Source organism: Lagenorhynchus albirostris, chromosome 10, assembly GCF_949774975.1.
Source record: "Lagenorhynchus albirostris chromosome 10, mLagAlb1.1, whole genome shotgun sequence".
Classification (NCBI taxonomy): Eukaryota; Metazoa; Chordata; class Mammalia; order Artiodactyla; family Delphinidae; genus Lagenorhynchus; species Lagenorhynchus albirostris.
In genome coordinates, this window is record NC_083104.1 from 97,114,900 (window position 1) to 97,131,317 (window position 16,418).

The window sequence follows — 16,418 nt, forward strand, 5'->3', positions numbered from 1 at the left end:
GGGTTCAGGCCACATGGCAAATGCTCTAGTGGAAAACGCGGCTGTCAGGTTGGGAAACCCTGAATTTCCAGAATTCTCATGATTTGCCTTATTTGGAGATACTTACCCATGGAACTGCAAGAACAGAAAATCAGGGGACATTTCCAGGAACCAAAACATTATTCATCTTCCAGGGAAATTGATGTAACAGAGAGTGATCTTGGGTCCTACTAAGAGGGGGGCTGATTACAGAAGAGGTGGCTTTGTTCCATGGGCCCCCCTCAGAGCAGGGTTTAGGGACAGAGTCCTTTGTGAGTTGTTGAGGCACCGTGGATACCTCTCCTTCTCCACAGAGGCTGAGGGTAAGCAGGTGGGAAGCAAAACTAGAAACAGTATTGAGGTCCTTAAAGGAGGGAAAAGTACTGTAGGAACACCAAGAATGACAGTTACATGTTCACTCTCAGAAGAACCAAAATGATCTATAATTACATGACCCTGGATATGTGTATTAATATCTCAGTGGCCTTTTTGTCTTTAAGTGAGCTTTTTGGATCACACACACACACACACGGAGATTTTTAAAATAGACTTGTAGCTATTCAATTTATTAAATTTTTTTTTTCCGAAATCAAAGCAGAGCTTGTAAAACTTCTGTGTAAACCGGAGCTGTATGCCGTTTGAGGAAAAGAAAACACTACCCAACCTAGAAGGCCTGAGATAATAGCAAAGGTCCTGTTAACACAGTCATTATTTAGTAAGAACATAATCACATGACACTGTTAAATATAATATGGAAAATAATACAAATATATATGTTTGGTCTGCTGGAAGCTTACAGTCTGATATGTACCGTAAATGTTACTTATTAAAATGCCTGTGAGGCTGCTTGGAATTTAAAATGTTTTGAATAAAGTGTTTCTACTTGAAACTACCTTTTTTTTTAACCTCTTTATTGGAGTGTAATTGCTTTATAGTGGTGTGTTAGTTTCTGCCGTATAACAAGGTGAATCAGCTATATGCATACATCTATCCCCATATCCCCTCCCTCTTGCGTCTCCCTCCCACCCTCCCTATCCCACCCTTCTAGGCGGTCGCAAAGCACCGAGCTGATCTCCCTGTGCTATGCGGCTGCTTCCCACTAGCTATGAAACTAATTTTTGACATAAGATTTCTGTGCACAGAGAGGAAAGGTAGAAAACAGGTCTTAGAAGGGAAATGAGTAAGGCTGTACTTGTTAATTTTTTGTGGCTGGAGAAAATTGACTATATTTGGGAAACCGGGTCATTTATGATAGGTAGTGTAACTCAAAATCCATTGACATACTTTTATGGTTTTGAGATTATCGTTCAGAAATTCTCTCACTGAAGTGTTCATTGTGCATTGGGATTTGGTTTTGTATTTTTTGGCGATTCCACCCAGCAGCATGTGGGTTCTTAGTTCCCCCACCAGGGATCGAACCCACGCCCCTTGTAGTGGAGGCGCGGAGTCTCAACCATTGGACCACCAGGGAAGTCCCATGGTGCATTCGTTTTGCACTATTGCATAATTTCTCTTTTATCATAAAGGGAATATAATATAACGTGCTATAAAGGCAAAATGGAAAATTTTCTTTAAATCAGGACAGGCTATACTCATGTGGAGGCTAGTAGGTGCTCTCCTAGCTTGAGGAAAGTACACATAACATGCAGAGTGTCTGAACTGGAAGTCACATCCCCAAACAGCATCAACAGTGAGAGAGAACTAAGCATCAGACTGAAAACAGGTAGGATTCCTGGGAGGGAAGCACCGTAATTTGAAACTCAGATTAGCCATTTTCTCTGTGGTCAAACAGAGACCACAAGTACACCTACTCACTCATCAAACCGCTTTTCAGAGTCATCTCTTTTTCTGGAAACATTCATTTTCTAAAGAAAGCTGATAAAAACCATTGACTATATTTGGTGTCTTAAATGAATGTAAATGATTTTCTTTTAGCGATTCTGCTTATAAAACATTTCTGAGTATGCTTAGAAATGCCCCCAAAGTTAGTAAACTAGACATGGAGGTTGGAGGAATTTTTCAAACACATAAAACAGATAAGAGTTCAGTGTGTCTTACTTCACTCTTCCTTTTTTTTTTTCCTTTTGAAAATTCTTTAAAGCACCCGAGAGATCACGCAACCGTCAGCACAACCTAACATCAAAGTTCACTTTATACAGATATCTGTGAGACCAAAGAAGCTTAGTTGCTCACCATTCTAGTGCTAACTGTATGCTTACATCAATTAATTCAGCATAAAAGAAATATAAGCAGTCACTGGATCTGTGTTGGTTAGGAAATAGTATACACCGACCTCCAACAAAATTGTCCAAATATTTTTTTCAAAGCTCCAGATATGGGACATTATTAAAAAAGAAAAAGTGTACCCTGTGTACACATTTTCTTTTAAACAGGCCAGAATGCCATGTTTGGCTTTTGCTGCCGTAGTCTGCTTAGGAATTCCTAATGAGTAAACCACAGTGTTTAACAGTAAAATATGGTTATGGCCCTTAAATGCAGGCTACATTTAACAACCGTATATTGATTTTTTCTTGTAATTTTATTTCCATGAGCGTTTCTGGTTTCTTAATTAGTAGGGAAATTTAATGTTCTCTCTATCAGAGGGTTTGGCTTCTGTAATACAGCTTCTCAGGGGAGAGAAAGTTCTAGACTTGCAGTCTACGTTGGGGGGTAGGAGGTCAGCACCCCGTGCACGCATGTACAGATGCACACGGACACGCAGCCCTCCCTCCCCGGCCCTGCCGACACAACTGAGACAAAACAGCGTTGGTAAAGCCGGTGACAAAACTCAACAACTTCCAATTGCACGATCACCCTGTAACGGGAAGAACTATTTACCCCATGTTCCTTATTAAACTGAAGTATTTTATGTAATGAGCATGACTCATGCAAGGTGTTCTCATAAATCATCGGCTGGTTTACAAACTCAATAACTAGGCTTCCTGCTATAACTAGGCTGTGCACACCTTAAATTATTAACACGCCAGGGCCTTAAGGCACATCTTTGATGAGGATGATATAAACACCGCGGAGACAAGGTGCTCTCTCAGCAAAAGATTATTGACTCTAATTACCATTTACCACAGGAAAAAGAAAAGACAATAAAATATGAGGGAGAACTGAAATCTAAGATTTAATTTTATGAGGATCTTTAAACCACCCCCACCAACTATTTTTCCCCCTTTCTCTTTTCTTCTTGTTGGTGGCCTTATCGCACTGCGGGTGTATAATGATAGCCCATGGTTGGCTAACCTTAAAAGGATGACTGTGAAGAGGAAAGGAGGGAGAGGATGGAAACAGGAGAGACTCCGCAGCTGATATTACGCACATTCTTTGAAATGTGATGGAACAAAGCCAGGGGGAAGAGAAAATGATAATACACTGGGAAAAAAAAATCCCAACTTCAATGGTTTTCACAAATAAATGTAATAAAAAGGTTAAGTGACTAATATGTCCGTCTCCAGTCATTTTGGGGTCATAAACTAGAACTTCAGGTCAGCTTTTTAAAAGCTTCCGGTCAGCTTTTTTCCCCCTCAAGTGGCATACAGCTTTTACTATGTGCTTGGGTTTTACTGTATCCTCATTATACAGTGGTTGGAAGGATGCAAAGAGGTTACAGTGAAACAGGTTTCATGATAAGACAGCTTATTAAAAAAACGAAAATCCAGCAAAATGACACATGGTGCATGGTCGGATATTTGGAAAGTGGACATGTTGCTGGAGAAGAATAAGGGAAGGTCTTAGAAAACCCCGAGGAGTGTCCAGGACAAAATGAAGGCTGGCTGGAAAAAAGAGAGGCTCAATGTAGCTTCCTGCTGTCAAGGGCTTTTGTTCTGTCTTACCCTGTGGTTTTGCATATTTCTCATTTCAAAGCCTATCAGCTCAGGTCATTGTCTCTGTGGGCTAAATTGGCAGCGCAGGTTCTCCCTTCACAGAATCTCACGTTGTCATCTAACATTTATTTATGGAATCATAGGATGTCGGAGTTGGAACGGACTTGGCGCGCCTTGTCAGCCTGGAAAGGGGAAGTGATTTGGCCAATAGCACCTGTCACAGGGCTTTGGAGGTCTAATGAAGGTGGGACCCTCACCAGCTCCTTACTGTGCCATAAGGTGGTGTCCTTTGGAACTTAGAATCGTAGAAAAGTGGCCAGTGACTAGGAAATATACTATCAGCCTCATAAATATTATAAAATAGGTGATACTGATGACCATATCTGTCATGGGGATATTTAAGGCAGGTCTCCTAATTCAATAAAATTGTTAAACTATGACCAGAACATGGAGGAAAAGTCTGTGATAGATGTTTATACAGTCTTTTCCTTTTTATGTGAAAAGCTTTCCTAGAATTTTTAGGATCTAAGACTTTTGGTGTTGGCTAGATTCAGGGGCACAAGAATTCGCTCCCAAGCATTATTTTCTCTAATATTTCTTGGAGGTCAACCACCCATCTTATCCCTCCTCAAGGTATTCTTAGATTCCTAAGGCACAGCAGATGTGGAAGCAATTACAGGCGCTAAGAACCTTCTTCAGGGGCCTTTTGGTGCACCTGTGCTTGTTTCCCCATCTGGTAAAGATGTGTGAGGTTTGGCTATCTTAACCCATGCTCTGCACCCGGATCGGGACCCGCCACAGAGCAGCATTCAGGGGGAAAGTCCGTCGTGCCCACCTTCTGTGAAGAGCAAAAAGTGAATCTACGTGTAAAACGAAAGACATTCAATGCCTTTCGATATTTTTTGGGGGAAATAACCATATAGTTGTCTCTCTGGTCATTTTGTCCCTGTCCAAGCCGGATCTCTCACTGGAGACTGGAAACCAAAGACAGGGGCCAATTCTCATCCTCGGCACCACTCTGGATGTGTCCCGGGACCTGCGGTGTCCTCGTCAAATTCTCATTGGTGTTACTTGTCTTTGTGATTATCTTATTGGGGCTTCCAAAGGACTTTATTGTATAGTCTTATTTTTTCCTTGTCTGAGGAAATGTCATGTAATTTTGCCCCACTTCGTTAAATAATGGCTGTACTTCACCCTTCCAGTTGTATGCTTCCTCAGAGGTAACCACAGATAAATATTGAGAGAAATAATTCTTATGTGTGATATATATCTAGCCTTTTAAAAAACCTCGGATTCTTTTTGGCTGACCAAGACATTGTTATTTTGTGGGAGACCATGAAATATATGAATACTAGGGAAGGAGACCTAAAATTGTGTGTGTGTGTGTGTGTGTGTGTACTTATAAATGTTGGTGTGCGCTTTTCATTGTTAGACGTGAAATTTACACATCGAAACCATCTCGTGCCCTTTGCCTTGGGCTGATTATAATGCAAAGAGTCACAATTGAAGCCTCTTCTTGGGGTGCTTTTGAAAAGGGCCTGGCCCCGGGTGGGTGGACAAGGCTTTTCCCAGTCTGAGCGTCTGGGTTCTTTGCTGAGAGGTAGCCTGGGGCAGAGCCCGGCTGATGGGTCCTCACTGGCTTGCTCCCAGGGGTCCACCCAGGGTTTAGTAGCTTCCACTCAACAATCTAATCTGGGAAGAGGAACTAACAGAAGAACGTGTGTGTGTGTGTGTGTGTGTGTGTGTGTGTGTGTTTGCACGCAGGGTGAGCTTCAGGGGCCAGGAAACGCTCCTCTGGAAATTCAGAACCTTGTCTCCACCCTTCGGTTCAGGACTAGAGATGGAGCCTAGACGGCCCCTTCTGAAGATGCAGAATTCTGTGCATTCAAGTGTTATTTCATTCCTTGTGTAACTCCTTTTCTTTTAAACTATGCTACACTTTTCCCCCCAAACTATGCATGCTTAGACATGTTCTATGCATATATATGCAGATAATCCTTCAAAGAAAACAGAATTGTGATCATGCTCTACATTCTGGCTTTCCTTTTTTACACTTTTTTGGAATGGAACATTTCAGACATATACGAAGGAAGACAAATCATGTATAATCAACCTCCATGTACCCATCGCCCAGCTTGAATGATCAGCAACAGATGGCCAGCTTTATTTTGTCTGTACCTAACTCACTCCCCCTCTCACCCTATTATTATTATTTTTTTGCAGTATGCAGGCTTCTCACTGTTGTGGCCTCTCCCATTGCGGAACACAGGCTGTGGATGCGCAGGCTCAACGGCCATGGCTCACGGGCCCAGCCGCTCCGCGGCATGTGGGATCTTCCCGGACCGGGGCACGAACCCACGTCCCCTGCATCGCCAGGCGGACTCTCAACCACTGCGCCACCAGGGAAGCCCTCTCACCCTATTATTTTGAGGCAAATCCCAGACATCATATCATTTCATTGTACATTTTTCCACTGCTTTCTGTTTTTAAAAATTGTGGTAAAATATACATAACAAAATTTACCATTTAAATCATTTTTTAAGTGTACAGTTCTGTGGCATTAAGTGCATTCACATTGTTGTATAACCATCTCATCAAACATCTCCAGAATTTTTTCCTTTTCTCAAACTTAAACTCCGCGCTCATCCAACACTAACTCCCCACGCCCCTGCCTCCTGCCCCTGGCGGAGGGGACATCTACCTTCTGTCTCTGTGGATTTACCCTTCTGGGTACCTCACATGAGTGGAATCTTACGGTATTTGTCCTTTGCGACTGGCTTATTTCCCTTAGCATAATGCCGTCAAGGTTCCTCCACGTTGTAGCATGTGTCAAATTTTCTGTCTCTTCTAAGGTTGTGGATTCTGTTTCCTGACCTGTTTGTTCATTTAGTAGAAAAGCAGTGAGAATATTTTTTAACGCTCTCATTTAAACGTCTCCTCCTTACTAGGTATTATTGTTTGCTTTTGACTTGTTTATTTGGAAGGGTATTAAATGACTGATTCCAGAAAAGAACATCTTTTCTCCTGCTCAAGCCATGGGTCACAGCGGGCTAAAGGTCAGTGAGTGGTGCGACTTCAGTAGCTTAAAAGCACAGGCATGGGATACTTACCTTAAACATGTTCATGTGTGAAATATTCCACCTGTGTATTGCGTAGACATTGACTCCCCTGTGTGCTGAACTAGATGCATCCTAAGGTCAGACAGTCTTATAACACTTAATGGTATGTTTTCTGTGGATGTAAAAGATGGGCAACCTGAGGACTGAGTCACATGGGACAGACAGTGAGGTCATACTCCCCATCTAAAGCACGTTTCTCCCAAGAACCCCAAGTCCTTTTGGATTTAGGTAATTAGTCTTCAAAATACCTTAGAGACTGTGAAGCACAAATTGCTTTCCCCACTTGACAAGCAAAAATGTATATATTTGCAAAATCAGTTGACACTTGAAAAATACCAAGCAAAGCATGGCGGGACCCTTCTTTTGTCTTTGCCATTGCCCCATCTGCCGTCTTAAGGCCTGTTCAGACTCCGAGTCATGGTCTCTTTTAGAGGCTGTAGAGTGCTCAGAGATCTCTCCAAGCCTGTTCCTGCAGTCAGCCTGGTCGTCTTCCTCTTCCCCCTGGTGGTGTGGTGCGCCGTCTGCTGGCCCACCACCTTGCTGGTGGGAAGATGCTTCTAGGGAGGTGGTGATGAGCAAAGGACAGGGCAGCTCTCTGAACCCGCACTCACCCTTGCTCTAGTTTCCTTACTGCTTCCAGTAGGAACCAGCCTGGAGCTTGATCCTTTCACACAGTTTCTGTTCTGGGGGCTGTAGCCCTGTTGGTCTCCTTTCTGTCCCAAGCTCTGACCACATCATCTTTATCTTCTTCTCCCTTCCTTTGGGGAGAACAAAGAGAGGAACACTGATAGGAGGTGCAGGAGAGCCACAAGAGCTGCAGCTGCTTTTGCACACAAGTAGTACGTGGGCGCACAAATGTGAACGTATCACAACAGATCTTTCTCCTTTCTGCCTGCCTCTGTCCTGCCCACCTCCACTTCCTCCATAAAAGCTTCTTGTCTGACCCACTCATCCATCATTTAGTCATCTGCTGGCTTGGTTGTCATTTGTAGTTGCCTTTTGTGGTTATTTTAATCTGTATTGTTTTTTAACCTCTTGTGATTCACTCTTGCTTTCTCAGCTTGAGGGTCACTTCCTCTGGAATTGGGACATGGCCACGAATTTCTTAGTGGTGTAACTTAGCACAGGCTGGGCATTCAGGACGTTTGTGCTAAATGAACAATGGCTGTTCATTGGAGGACAAATGGAGGGACAGCGGCTTCAGCTCAATCACATGAGGTCACACAGACAGAGGTGACAGTCAGACGGGAAAGCATGGCTTTGCCTTGCTTGGTTAGCACTCAATGGGTGGTAACAGTTCCAGAAGAAGGCAAGTCTGAGCTGGCATGCAGAGTGCAGGACACGCGATGGTGCACCATGCTTTTTGGGGGGTTACCACGAGATGAAAAAGCCATAAGAGTTGGCCATGTCCTCTGAAGTCACTTATCTGGAACACTCAGCTGTTGACCAGATGAATATCTGGTGTTTCGGTTTGGTTGTCTGTATTCCACTTTAGCAGAGGAGCAACGTCTCACTCACAGTCCCTTTCTAGATGCTTAACACTTACCTTTGGACTGCTAACAACTTTACTAAAAAGGGCTTGAAGACACTGACAGTCTTTGTTTGAAAAGAAGCTGCATGGCATAGGGAGCTCAGATATTATTTAAGATCGTTGACAAACTACCAATCTTATTTGTTAAATGTCTCTCACTGAAGCACGCCAAGTAGTCCATAAACTAGACATGATAACTGGATTAAAAAAAAAAATCACCAGAGAAGCTTAATCTGAAAGCAGCAGTACATAAAACATTTCTGTAATGAGGAATTCACAACTCAAAATATAATGCTTTTGTAACTCTGGACCTCTTGGGGAAAAAATAAAATGAGACATTAGGTCCGTGAAAGACAACATATGCATTCCGCTTTAAATGTGTTCACCAAACAGGTTCTTTTTCCTCTGATATGACTCTTTTCCTTTACCAGAAGAACATAGTTATTCTGCACGAGAGATGATTCAGTTGGGTAGTAAGAGTCATCAGTCCATACCTGTTTCCATCTATTTCTACACCAGAAATGATACTTGTCTCATTGCAATATAGTTTACACGCTTGTACAGTCTGGTACATGTGAAAGTGTAGACTGCAGAGCTGCAGAGGCAAAATATGCTTCTCGAACTTCAGGCTGATTATTGGCTTCTAAAATCAAAGAAGGGCAAGAACACCAACTCCCACCTTCCCTCCACTAGGTTACTTTTATGGGGATTAACTACATTATTCAATGTATTTTTTAAGAATTAAATTAATTATAATGCATTTGGAGTCCCTGAGCATTCTCACAATTAATTTGTGCTATTGAGTTATCAAATATCCCTTTCTTAAGGGATTAGCTCACTTCTGATGTTTTGCACTGGTATCCCGAGAAGTAATTCTGGACTCAAAAATTGGATCCTTTTCCAAGGATTTGTTCTTAATCTCTAAAGGAATTCTTGGAACACTGGAATAAAACATTACAACAGTGGCTAATCCTTAAGTAAGAATTTCTGATCACCCAGTAACACAAATTAGTAAAACTAGCAGGCCAAGGAAAGGGTCTCCTTGTCTCGTCTGCTTTTTTCATGCTAAGCTCCAAGACAGGGCCTATTTGAAATCCATCATTCCTGGTTCATTATAAAGCTATTTAATCCAAATTTTAAAAATTATATATTTTAATAACTTGTTTCAGGGGATCAGATATCCCAGAGAATACCTTGAATTTTTAAAATATCTCAGTTTAAGTTTTAAAAATTCTTTCCATGGTATCACTTAACTTCCTTTCCAAAATCAAATCTGATCATCTTTGACCCATTATGCAAGGGTGGCATGAGGAAAGAGCTTTCATTTAAGATAAATGGTGAGATGGTTGATCTTTTTAAAACGCTGGGTCCATGTATAAAGGACTAAAATAATGTACAATGCTAGATAACTTCTTTCACATATTTATTTACTTAAGGTAATCTCGTCAAGGCCTCACTTGCCTGTTAGAGTTAGAAGGTCCTACATTAGAGCTGTGATGTGATTAGCAGGAAACAGGTCACAACTGAGAAAACATTATGAAATTACTTTCAAGAGCACAAGAAATTTAGAGAGATGCTTATACCATTTGAGTCAGGAGAATCAGAAGATGCAAAGACAATGTTTTGGATCAGTTTCAAGAAAACTGGGTTTATATTTTGAAAATCACAATTTGTACTAATTGAAACTGAATGTAAATTACTAGAAAATTAAACTAACTTTAAATGTATCAGTAAAACGTTGCCCTGCACCTGGCAATTTTGCATTTATAAAAGAGATTTTTTTTAAAAAAAGCAATATATATTTGTATGTTAAAAACGTACCTGGACCTTTATTTGTTTATTTTATTTTCTCTGGCTGCACTCCGCGGCATGCAAGGTCTTAGTTCCCCCACCAGGGATAGAACCCGGGCCCCCTGCCGTGGAAGCATGGAGTCCTAACCACTGGACATCCACATACCTGGGTTTTTAAGAGGAAGAATCTTTTCTTGATATCTTGAAAGATCATCTAAGAGCATTAACTAGAGAAAAAAGAAACAGAAACTTTCTTTTTTCACACATTTTTCCTGGGTAGTATTTGAAAAGGACCTCATTTAACGTCTAATTCAATGTGCATTTATTTATCAGTTTACAATATTTATGTAAACAGGTTTTTTTCATGTGGGCCCACAAAAAACTTCAACTACCCATCATGTTTTGGTCGTGTGTTTTATTCTCCATTTTCCAATACTCTCCTTTCTCATCCAGCAGACGAGAGCAGTAACTTCTTGGGAGAACAAAAGTGTAGCCAAATCATGACCACTTCTTTCATGAACTGACTTTCCTATGAAAGTTACAGTAAAAGAAATTCAAAATCCTGCTAATGTTACCTGACGCATATCTGAGCTATGAGGTAAAAAATCACGCACACTTTCAAGATTCCTAAAATGTTCCTTAGTTGTTTTTCTTTGTGGACATCCTGTTTTGGGGGTAGACTGTATCTCATATTATGGGCCCTTCCTCCCAATGCATTTAATAGCTCACTTCCTTCTCCACCTTGCTTTCCCCAAGTTCAACTTCTTCTGTCTTTGATTAGGGTGAAACAGTCCAGAAAAGCTGTTAGCTGGCCTCCACTGAGGGACTTTCAGATAAACCAGTGGCTGAAAGAATGCATGCGTTAATTTTGCCTCTTGTGAACTATAAAATTATTGAGGTCCAAGCAGCTGGTCATAGTTAAGATGTGGGCTCTGGAGTGAGAGCATGTGAGTTTGAATACGGACCCTGCCATTTATTGGCTGTGTGACCACAGGCTTGTTCTGTGTCTCAGTTCTCTCATCAACAAGATGAGTATAGTAATCCTACTTCACAGGATTGTTAAGAATATGTGAAGCTCTAAGGAAGGCTCAAATTTCAGCACACAGCCAGAGCAATTTATTTCTTCAACACATATTTATTAAGGGCCTACTAAGTGCTGGGCACCGTCAGTGAGTGACAGAGAGTCCTGCCTTTGAGTTGCTGATATTCCAGGGGGAGGAAATAGACCATGAGCTGTGAGCTTAGTAAGAAGTATGTTAGCAGATGATAAGAGTGATGGGGAAAAAACGTAGAGCAGAGTAAGGGGGATGGAGAGGGCCAGAGAGTGTGGGTGTGGGTGGGAATTTTAAAATAGGATGGTGATGGAAGTTCTTACAGAAGCAGTGATGCCTGGGCAAAGACACGACAGATGAGAGATCTAACCATGTGTATATAGGGGAAGAGAGGGTTCCAGGCAGGGGTAGTGGCCAGTGCAAAGGCCCTAATAGCTGATGTTTGGGGATCAGCACGTCACTTAGTCACCTCTCGTGTCAGTCGCATCCTGATTTCATATCTCACAATTAGGGCTGAGTGGGCAGGGAGGAGAGCTGTAGGAGATGACGTCAAAGCGGTAGTGAAGGCAGATTTTATAGGGCCTTGTAAACCACTGTAAGAACTTTGACAGTCCCACTGTCGGGTCTGCGCAGAAGCATTCCAGGGTCTAACTTAGATTTATAAGATTCCTCTGGCTTCAGTGTTGAGACTAGACTAAGTTTATCACAGCTCATTGTCGCAGCCTCCGAGCCTAGTGAAATGGCTCTCCAGCGATAGGGTATGCGTAATACTCAATGAACTGGGTACTTTATTTAGTATATGTTGTTTCTCCGGTCCACATAGTGCTATTATTTTGTCTTTTCACATCTAGGTTTTCTCGCCTTATTTGCATTTTCTCCCTTGTGCTTTCTGGGGTCTTCTAGGTGGCAAGGAAAAGAGTTACACTCAGTTACCTCGAGTCAGAGAATTAAAATCTGACTGCCTTCAGTCAAAGCAGTTGACATAAACATGCAAATCGCTTGGAGACAGTAGAGAGGGGTAGGGCTGTGGTAACAGGGGGATGCAGGCCCTACTTAAAAGCAGGCACATTGAAAGCTTTAAAAAGTCCTATGTAGGGTAAACTGAAACACATCTGTGGCTGGGCAGGGTTAAGGTACATGTTCCTGATGGCTGTTTAATGGCTGTTTACCATAAGGATGCCCCGGGGTGGGGGGTGGAAAGCAGGACATAAGATATAGTCTCCACTCTGCATACCATGCATCACAGAAGGCTAGACTGTCTTCTGCCGGACCTTTGTGCTATTTAGAAAAGGCACCTGGCTTGGTGTGTAGAGGGTAAACTGTGTTTCCATTCCTGCTTGTCCCCTTAGTCAGAGGCTCTTGTGCAGTGCCCAACCTGCGCATCCCATCTTTTGGGACAAGACAAAGCTCTAACACAACCATAAAGTTTGTTTCCCTCTTGGCAGCAGGCATGTGTTCCTTCTGGCTTGGGTGCTCTTCCACTCTGATGACTCAGCTGTTTTCTCCTGCTCTGCTTTTTTTTTTCTCTCCTGTCATCTTAAACTTAGTAATGCTATCTCTCTGTCCTTATTTATTATTATTTATTATTATTTTTAAATTTTATTTATTTTTGGCTGTGTTGGGTCTTCGCTGTTGTGCGTGGGCTTTCTCTAGCTGCGGCGAGCGAGGGCTACTCTGTCGCGGTGTGCAGACTTCTCATTGCAGTGGCTTCTCTTGGTACGGAGCACGGGCTCTAGGCGCACGGGCTTCAGTAGTTTCAGCATGCGGCCTCAATAGTTGCGGCACGTGGGCTCAGTAGCTGTGGCTCGCGGACTCCAGAGCACAGGCTCAGCAGTTGTGGCGCACGGGCTTAGTTGCTCAGCGGCACGTGGGATCTTCCTGGACCAGGGCTTGAACCTGTATCTCCTGCATTGGCAGGTGGATTCTTAGCCACTGCTCCATGAGGGAAGTCCCTATCTCTCTTTCTTTAATTCAGACTCCCTGGAAGAGAATTTGGTGGGTTTGGCCAGTTACCTGTTGGTAGAGAGTGGGTCCAGGGCAGCTTGTTAGCTCTTGTGAGTCAAGAGCCCATTCCTACACCAATCACCCCTGTCCAGGGCACAAATGTCAGAAACCCTGGGAGAGAATATGCCCAGTGAATACCTTCATGTATAATGTGATCTTCAAGAACAACTGTTTGCTCTGGATTACATCTTAGGTAACATGGCTTAATTTATAGGAAAATACCTAAAAATGTTATATTAGAGTTTTCTCTTTGGATACCCTGGGAAAGAAACGGAAATTCATAATAATTTAATATAAATAGTGCTGGTGTTTACCAGAGGGAGGTCATTTAAGTATACAGTTTGATAGTCAATAAATGCAAACAAGGGATGAAATCATCATATCATGCCTTGTATCAATTTACTTAGTCACCTTATGCTATGTCAGTCCCGTATCCCAGTCAAAAGTCTTACCATCTTACTTACTTTCTAAATATGTATGTTTTTGCCTTTCTCTTCTTGCTATCATTCACATGCTTCTATCATTTGTTGCTATAATTACCATCACAACTTTTTCACTGGTATCTCAGTTTGCACCGTCCCCTTTCTTTAAACCAACTCTACGTCACCACGGGAAGGACCTTTCCACAATACAAATCTGATCGCTGGTCACACGACTCTGACTGAGAGTCTTCAGTGACTCCGTTACCTTCGAGAGGACATCTAAGCCTTATGATGTGTTCTACAAGAAGCTCTTCGTGATTTAATCCCTTCTTGACCTTCAAGAGCTATTCCTGCTGCACTCCTGAATCTTGGTTACGATTCTTAAACCTCTAAGCCTTTTGATATAATGGCCAGCCCTTTCTCCTTGTCTTCACTTGGCCAACTCCCTCTAGACATAATGGCTGCAGTCTTCTCCAGCTACAGTCTTTCGGGGGCCTTTAAGCTCCTGTGCTTCCCTGCATTAAGACACAATGTGACCGTGTGGTAACTCTTGGTTTCCACGCTTGTCTCACTGGCTTTATTGTCGAAGACAGCCACTCAGGGTACCTACCTCTATAAACCCAGGGCCTCTCATCATGTCTGGCTCATAATGGCTGCTCAAAAATAATTTAAGATGGAATTCAATGGAGTAGACCTTGTCCCTAAAAGTTCCTCTCCAAAGGACACTGTGCTTTTCTGAGTAAACTTTACTCCCCATCCCATTCCACCCTCAAACCTCTACTTTAAGAAAAAGAGGATGAAATTACTTCTCTCCTTCCTGTATTTTACTCTGCCAACTATTCCCCAGAGCTTTCCTTAATGCTGCTTCCAGTACGTGACCTAAGGATTGAGAACCACTGAGATCTAAGGAAGTCTAAACACTTGGATGCCTTCTTCTTTGGAGTGTTGCAGTCTCTTGAGTGTGATAGATCTCGTATCTTTTTTTTTTTTTTAAAGAAATTTATTTATTTAATTTATTTCTGGCTGCGTTGGGTCTTCGTTGCACGCGGGCTTTCTCTAGTTGCGGCGAGCGGGGCTGCTCTTCGTTGTGGTACGTGGGCTTCTCATTGTTGTGGCTTCTCTTGTTGTGGAGCACGGGGCTCTAGGCATGCGGGTCAGTAGTTGTGGCGTGTGGGCTCAGCAGTTGTGGCGCACAGGCTCTAGAGCACAGGCTTGATAGTTGTGGCACACGGGCTTGGCTGCTCTGCGGCATGTGGGATCTTCCCAGACGAGGGATCGAACCCGTGTCCCCTGCATTGGCAGGCGGATCCTCAACCACTGCGCCACCAGGGAAGCCCTAGATCTCGTATCTTAAACATCGAACTTGCTTTAGCTTTTTGGAGAGGCTGGCTCAGAAAGGAGCTTATGTGTGTGAAGTGCAGTCTAATCTGCCTGAGAGTTAAGGAAGCCATGATGACTTTCAGGTCAGGGAGGAGAGTCACTAGTTGTGGCCTGGAAGCAGGGGTCTCCCCCAGGTGCCTCTTATGCTTTGATCATGCTTCCAGGTATAGCCGATCACCAGGTTGGAAGAGAATTCTTTCTTTCTCCTTTCAACTGTGTTTTTCCATGATATCTCACACACTAACAAAACCCACTTCTTCACCTGGTTGATTATCCAAACCCTCCCTGAGGTCCTATTTCCTTTCTCTCCCTCCAACAGGCAAATCCTCTCTTACACTCACACTTTAAAGTGTCTACAATGTTTCCTCTATAATTCAGTTCAACGGCCACCTACTGTAAGGAATTGATGAGCTGTGTGGGCTGATGAGGAGTGTTTCTCTCTTTCCGTACCTCCTAAGAAAGTATTATACCAATGGATCACCAATTTAAGATGCTCATTTGTTATTTCACTTTAAGCAGGCTCTGCATTATAATTTAACGGCGTCACGGAGCCCCTATTCTAGTTGACAAACGCTGTGGTGCAAATGATTTAATTTACTAGCTCAAGCATTAGTCTACACATTATTGTTCTGATCAGTCATTGCATACTAAAATCACTCATCCTTAATGTAATGATTTGGTATCCCTACAGAGAATTCCAGTCATCAGAATGTCATTAGATACAGTAAAAAATGAAAATTACTATTACACAGCAGTAAACACTATTAACTGTTAGTTAAAATAGCATTTAATTTAGTCGTGCAAGAGTTTACAAATTTCCACAGTTTACTTGGTCCTCGAATAATTGTCACTGCAAAGTTAACGACACTCCTGCCGACGAAATGACAGAATGAGGAGGGGGTGATGATGAACGGGCGTTTTTACATGGCAGATGTCATCTTGTGACAGTGCCGTGCGTGGCTCTCTGGGACATTTCATTGATAAGAAAAACAAGCCTGCTGGTGTCCTGAGAACTTGAAGCAGGGCAGAAGAGTTTGTGTGCCTTTGGAACGCAGAGGAACTATAAGCGTAGTTGGGAGGAGGAGGAAATGATGCCTCCCAGATGCCTTTCTCTTTCTCCATCAGCTCAGATTCACACTCTGGCATTCCAGACGTCTGCTGCAATGCTGATGAAGCGGGGCCACCATGAAATTCTTCAAGTGTCCCTGGCTGGCGGATCTAATCTTGGTGGGAATTATGGGCCTGGTTGGAAAGTATGTATTTTGCAC